Here is a 7,739-nt window from a genome sequence, read left to right as displayed (position 1 = left end):
AGAGGGAGAGGGATAAGAGTAGGAAGAGGAGAAGGGGAAGGAGGAGGAGAGGAGGGGAAGGGGAAAGAGGAGGGGAAGAAAGAAGAGGAAACAGTTTAGTTTAGTTGTCAAGAAAACAGACACTCACCATTACAATAGGATTATAGATAGAGAATTTGCAAAGATCTCTATTACAACCCCTTGATTTTACAGAGAAGGAAACAATATTGATAGTTTAAAGACTTGCCCAAGTTCACAAAGGTAATAAATGGCAGAGGAGCAAGTTTTCTGACTCTAGAGCCCATTGGCATTCTTTCTACTGTACCATGGTGACATGGAGTTAGCTCTTCCAGTGACCATAGATGGAAAGGAGATGACACAAGTTAAAGCTCTCACAGCTGCCTATTACTATATAGAACTAATTATAATGCTAGTCTTAAATAGCTCTGTATACCCACTCCTATTCTGGCAGTGTAAGTTCTCATAGGAAAGCACTCCTCAGAGTGATTGGTCCAAGCTTTCCTGAGATTGAGATCTTAATTAAAACCACCAACATTAGCCTCCCTGGATCCCTTAAGAGTCTTCTTCTTGGCAGGTGGATAGGCCTGGACTTCTTCAATGCCAGTCTGTTACATTAAGTGCCCTCAGAGTGAATAATCAAACTGTCCCCAAACTGGAGCAATTGATCCAAGTATCTAAGGGCAACCAGACTGCAGGCACTAAGGATTTCATTCAAATAATCTTCTATCATTTGACTTTCAGAATGTCAGTCTTTGTGGCTCAAATCACCTACCTGCTCATCCCCATGTGGGTTGAGAATAGCCACAAACTCTTTTATTTAAAAAACTGTAGTGAATGAATGTGTCCATGAAACAGAACCCAGCAACAACAACACCAACAAAAATTTGTGACTCAATTTTTGAACAGGGAAATCCCCTTCAATAAATGTTAATTAAATGCCTTCTATGCAAAACACTGTTGGTGGCACTGGGGATTAAAATGTTAAAGTGATAAGTCTTTGGAAATAGGAAAACTGTGAGAAATACACAAATACAGTAAAATATCAAAGTCAAATGTCAGACAAAGTGGTCATTGATGTTTTGAGAGGAGAGAAACTACTTTTGATAGAAGGATTGAGAAAGAAGTGACAGTATCTAAGTTGGAACAGAGGAGAATTTCAGTAGGTGAATATGGAGATAGAATATACTCCAGATATGGGAAACAATCTATATATACAACTCTCTTTTTTTAAAAAGTCACTTTATGAATGCCTAAAATGGCATTAAATTTTAAAGTTTTAAGTAAGAAAAATAATTTTTATAGAATAATTCAACACAAAATTTTCATATCTCTTACTAACTTACTCTGTTAGCCTCAGATAAAGTTATGTCCCCTCTCCAATCCTTGGTTTCTTTATTTGTAAAGTGTGGAGACTGAACTAGATCAGGCTATAAAAGCAGAGCTCATTTTGGCCTCTTAGTACAGAGTCCTACACAATTCAGTAGCCCCTGAAACATCACTGCGTTCTATATAACACAATGTAATAATGAATGTTTATGACAATTTTGAACCATTGAGACAACATTAAATAATTCTTGTTTAAGAAGGCAGAGAACTATGTAATACATTTGGGAAAGAGGTCCATCAAAAGTAGATAAAATTGGGGCAGCTGGGTAGCTCAGTGGAGTGAGAGTCAGGCCTAGAGACAGGAGGTCCTAGGTTCAAACCCGGCCTCAGCCACTTCCCAGCTGTGTGACCCTGGGCAAGTCATTTGACCCCCATTGCCCACCCTTACCACTCTTCCACCTATGAGACAATGCACCGAAGTACAAGGGTTAAAAAAAAAAAAAAAAAAGAAAGAAAGAAAAAAAAAGTAGATAAAATTTTTAAAGGGCTTTAATCATCTGAAAAATTAAAAGTCTATTCATTGATACAACGTGGGCAAATCCTTTGCTTCTCTGGACATTCATTTCTTTATGTGTTAAGTGAGAGGGTTGAATTAGTTAACCTTTCAGTTCTCTTTATTCTAAATTCAGTGATCTCATGGTAGTTCCCAGTGTACATTCTGGATCAGCCTATCATTCTAGACTTTTTATTTTTATTACTCTCCCTCATATAATTTATGTTCCAGCCAAATCAGCCTATTTTCAGGTTCTCTCCCACACTTCCTATCCTCCTATACAATTTACCACCTCTATACTTTTGCATGGGTTGTTCCTCCATGTCTATTATGCTCTTTCTCCTTTCCTCTATCTCAAAGAATCTCTAGCTCCCTTTAAGCACAGCTCAGGTACCATCTTTCTTTATTCTCCACAAATTGCCAGTGTTTTCTCCCATATCCTATTGAAATTATTGTCTATTTACTTATCTGCATACATATATCCACCCCCAAAAGGATGTAAGCTCCTTGAGGTTAGGAATAAATTCATTTTTAAATATCTAGTTAAAAAACAAGTGTCCAGCTTTTGATATCAATAAGGAGTTCCATTGAGAAAACTCCTGCACCAATACAGATAAATAAGACTTTCTCAGTTTATAGACTTACAGCTGTCTAGGGAGACTGGGTAACTTGTCAAGGGCCACACAGGTATTACATATATATAAATATATGTATATATATATCAGAAATGGATCTTGGACCCTAGGGCTACTTAACTGGAGGCTGGTTCTCTGTCCACCACCCCACAGGGCCTCATGCCTTGCACATAGAACATGCTTACTTAAATTAGTGTTGATGTGAATTTTTTGAGAAGGGAATTTTGTGCATAGGATCTCAGTGAACATTTGTTGAATTAAATAGAATGAGATGTAATTTAAAATATCATAGAATTACAAGGAAAATAATATTTAAACTATTTAAAATGATCCTTGTGAGTCCCAGGTCATATCATGCACGAGGTTCATATTTTTCTAAATCTGTGGGTTAATGGATGTTTGTAAATGCTAGAGTATGACTTTAAAAATATATATATAACAATAATAACAATACAGGCACTACAATATTGTTTCCTTGTAACCAGTGAGAGAAAGAAAAAAATCATTTGGTAAGAGTAAGAACAGTTATTGGTTCTGACATAAAAAATTTCTTGCTGTGAGGTAGAAATGCTGTACTCCAAATACCGGAAGAAACGTGAAATCTCCAGGGGTATGTTCAGTAACTCTTGGTTCAAAAGCAGATGCTGCCAGTGCATTATTTAAGAGCTTGTCAAAGATGATCTTCTACGGCACATGACTTCAGGCTTCAGCTCTTGATGTAAAGGCAGCAAGGTGGATTCTCTTGAAAATGTGAAATTTGGCCCATTCACAATTAGAGCTAACTCCAGTGTCTTAATACAGGGCCCAACAAGAACTGCTAAAATTCTCATTAATGGAACTTTTTATTTTCAACCAATGTTCTGGTTCTTTTTTTTATGTAATCAAATGTCAGAGAATTCAAAGCCATTGTCTTTTTACAGTAACCTTAACTATTGCTTTGCATACATTCAACAATGGGTTGTATTCTTTTCCCCATTAACTTTAACCTCTAAGTGTTTATGTACAGTCAAATTGAATAAAGGTCAACTAGGAACCATAACTTTGAATTTCCTGGCTATTGTACTATAAAATCTCAAATTATATAGGATTAATACCAATTTTCCACATGAAAGGGAAAAAATAGTGCAGGACATATCTGAGGAGGAATTAACAACACAATCTTCCAGTGTGGGTGGTCAGACAAAATATTCAATTAATCCTAGACTGAAACATTGGCTTAATTCATTAATTAAAGTACTACCGGGATAGCCTATGAATAGAAATTGACTAAAATGAAGAAAAGCTGCATCTGTTAGAATAAAGCTGTGCCTGTTCACCTCGTGTATGGAAAATGACCAATATAGAGAAAGCTAACCATTGAACAATTCCACGTATTTATGTGTCAAGGGCCAGATAAACCTAGTCAAGTTTGAAGAATTATTTGGCACCATTCAGTATTCATTAGGGTATGTTAGTTTTGACTTAGTTTATGCAGAATAACTCCTTCCTTCTAAATGGAACCTTGTCCTTCTGTCTTTCAAAGTCATTACATTTCTTACAGTGTTAATATCTCACAAGAGTTTTCTGCTATATATATCCTTTAATAAATTCTTCTTAGTTTAAATGAGAAAAGAAATTTGACATTTGCATTAGTATTCTTTCTCTCAATAAACCCATCTATAGTTAAGTACTTTCCCTGCATGTGGACAGTAGCATATAGATAGATGGAAGGATAAAGGACCAAATCAATGACTTATCTGAGAAGTCTTTTAAAAATTGTCTTTTTTTCACAATGGTTTAATGATAATACTGGGAGACAGAAGCTACATATCAGATAACCATAAGTTCCTTCCCTCTGTTACAGACTTTGCAAAGATGAGTATTTGGATAGTCAGTTGAGGAGGAGCCATCGGTTGGTATGAATGTGATAAACAATAGCCATAGAGGTGTCTACAATTCTAATGCTCCTTCTTGGTACCAAGGTAGAGCTGAATCTAGCACCATTTTCTCTAATAATACCAATACTGAAATAAACTGCCATAACCTTAGAACAAAGCCTGATCTGCCTTAGATTGCACCTTGGATGCCAAGCCCTGGAAATTGACATCTATCTTTTAAAATGCTATTTGAACAAATTGTCCTAATCAAATTTTCCAAATCCATTGAAAGTAATTTAAATGTGGCCATAAATGGCAACAATCAATAATTGTACCTATTTCTCTGCTTTATTCCTTTTAACTCTTTTTTTGTGAAAAGGCTCTAGAATATTATGTCTGATTGTTATAACCTTGAACACATCTCTACAGGACACACAGTCCAGTTTCTCAACATCTTATAACCCCTGAAAGGGCAATTCATTTTATTATGGAAAACAAAGCACCCTAGACTCCTATAATTTGAAATTTCCTCCTTAAAAACCTGTGAAATTCTGATAACAAAACCAAAATACTATACCCTCCCCCAAGTCCCACCAAAAACAGAATGATATTCTAGAACTAAGTATATTTAAAGTTAAAACTAGAACTTTTTAAAAAACAATTTCTGCATTTGGGAAGAGAGAATAAAATAGATAAGCAGGACACAAGAAGGAAGAAAAAAAATCCGTCTTTTCCCCCCTTTAAAAACTTTTCTTCTCAATACAGGCCAAAGGGAACATTGCCCAGATTCACCTTGAGACTGAGAAACAGCCCAGGAAATTGTTTTCAGGCAGCCACTTGAAAACAGAAACTTATAATGGAAGAAAGCCTTTTCTGCCACAACTATAGCATTGCTGCTAAAATGCTGTAATAAATGATAAGAGGCTTTCTAATGTGCTCAGGGTTGCCAAAATAAGCCATTGTGTCATTGTTAGTTCTCTATGGAAGCTTGAACAGAGTGGGAAATAAGCATAGGAGGCAGAACATAGGAGCAGTAACTGTTTAAAGAAATCAGCAGGGAAGCAGCAGCTTCAGTTGCTGATGTCACAACTGGGAGCAGAAGGGGGAGGCAGGAGACAAAGCTCATTGTTGACAAGGTGCCACTGGGCACAAATCTCAAGAGCCAGGGAGCTGAAGAAATATGTGTGCATCCAAGAATACTGGGCAAGGAATTAATTGGTTTAGGGTACAGACTTCTTTATCAGCATTTGCCTTAGCACTGGGCAGAAAATCTCAGGATAAATTGATGAATGGCTACAAAAACAAAACAGAAACAGAAACCAAAAAAAAAAACCAGTTTCCATAATTAAGATAATTTTACCCCATTGTAACTTTCTGTCCATCTATGACACAATTAAGAGGGAAAAAAAAATACAGGCAAGACAGACGATACTGTCTTTGGAGATGACATTGCCCATAGTTTTGCAGTTCATGCATACCATGGTAGCTTCAAAAGACTGATGGCTGACTCTTTGCGTAAGAATGTCCTTTGGCAGGAGAAAGAGGCTAGCTCTAATTAGCAGAACCACGGGTTTTATTTTTCTTTGGTTGGTGCCCTTCTGTCCTAAAATCAATTCTAAGACAGAAGAGTAGCAAGTCGAGGGAATTGGGGATAAGGGAGTTGCCCAGGATCACACAGGTAGAAAGTATCTGATGTCACATTTGAACCCAGGTCCTCCCAAGTCCAGAGCTGGCACTCTATCTACTGTACCACCAACCTGTCCTTCATTGTAGCATTAGTGGACATACACAGCAACTTGGTTAGCCAGTCATTGTATTTCCCAGAACTGAATGGCTATTCAAAATTTCTCCTTCTCTATGTCCTATATTGTTTTTTGTTAGCCTTTTGTCCTGACAACTGCTGCATAGCTTCTCTTTTAATTCACTGTGAATTTATTCCGTCATTATTTCAGTCATGCCTGAATCTTTGTGACTCCATTTGGGGTTTTCTTGGCAAAGATACTGGAGTGATTTGCCATTTCTTTTCCAGCCCATTTTATGGATGAAAAACTAAGGCAGGCAGGGTTAAGTGATTTCCCCAGGGCCACACAGCAGGTATGTATCTGAGGCCAGATTTAAACTCAAGAAGTTGAGTCTTCCTTACTCAAAGCCCAGGACTCTATTCCCTGAGACACCTATGTGAATACCATCATTATTTCACTGCTGAGTTGACTGTCCAGTACATCATTAGGGGTGATTTTATCTTGTCAATACATGCCAAGAACAAAAAACAAAATAAAATAAAACGAACAAACAAAAAAACCTGTGATGACCCTGCTCCAGAAGCCAGAAATGGGATCCTCCTAGGAAAAGAAAGTTTCAGAGAGTAAGGACTCCCTTTACTCTTTAAACTTTTACCTTAATCTAGATTTGAAGATATATACTGACTTAGGCTGATAAGTTTCCTGAAAGATCGAACTAGCCTATTTGATTATTTTTATCCCTCTCATTTTCTACTGGTGCATTATCCTAGAGTGTGTTACAAGTCAGTCGCAGCTTTCAGTTTGGTCTTGCATTGATACTACTTTTGATTAGATAAATGTATGAGTACTATTTTTCAGACAGCTACATGACCTTCAGGCTTGCCACTTAGTCCACGAATGCTGTGGTGACTACAAGAACAAAATCTGAAGCATGGAATGAAGTACAGAAATACACTTCATTCCTGAGAATTGTTAAAATCTCTGGAAAATGGTAAATGTTGGAGGGAATATGGAAAAATGGGGACATTAATCTACTGTTAGTGGAACACTGAATTGGTCTAACCATTTTGAAGAGTGATCTGGATTAGACCCAAAGAGTTATAAAACTATGTATACCCTTTGACCTAACAATATCACTATTAAGTTAGTTTCCTAAGGTGATCAGGGAAAAAAGAAAAACCTACATGTTCTAAAATATTCATAGCAGCTCTTTTTTTGTAGTAGCAAAGAACTGGAAATTGAGGGGATTCTCGTCAATTGGAAAATGCCTAAACAAATTGTGACAAATGATTATGATGGCATATTATAAGCAGGTTAATTATAAGCAGGTTAATTTAAAAATAACATAGAAGAGTGAAACAAGCAGTATCAAGAGAATGTACAGCAATAGAAATTTGAAGAATAAATTGTGTAAATTCAGAGAAAGAACTGATAAATAGAAATAAGTAAGGCATAATTTTATAGATACAAACACATATATGCATATATATACACATATGTATATGTGTGTATATATACATACATATGTATATGTGTGTGTATATACATATACATATGTGTATATGTATATAATATATATATATTTATAGTCAGATGATGCCTTTTTGGGTGTGGAGAAGGGAAGAAG

Source organism: Gracilinanus agilis, chromosome 1 (assembly GCF_016433145.1).
Source record: "Gracilinanus agilis isolate LMUSP501 chromosome 1, AgileGrace, whole genome shotgun sequence".
Taxonomy (NCBI): Eukaryota; Metazoa; Chordata; class Mammalia; order Didelphimorphia; family Didelphidae; genus Gracilinanus; species Gracilinanus agilis.
The sequence above is the reverse complement of the archived record's forward strand: the minus strand, read 5'-3'. Positions refer to the sequence as shown.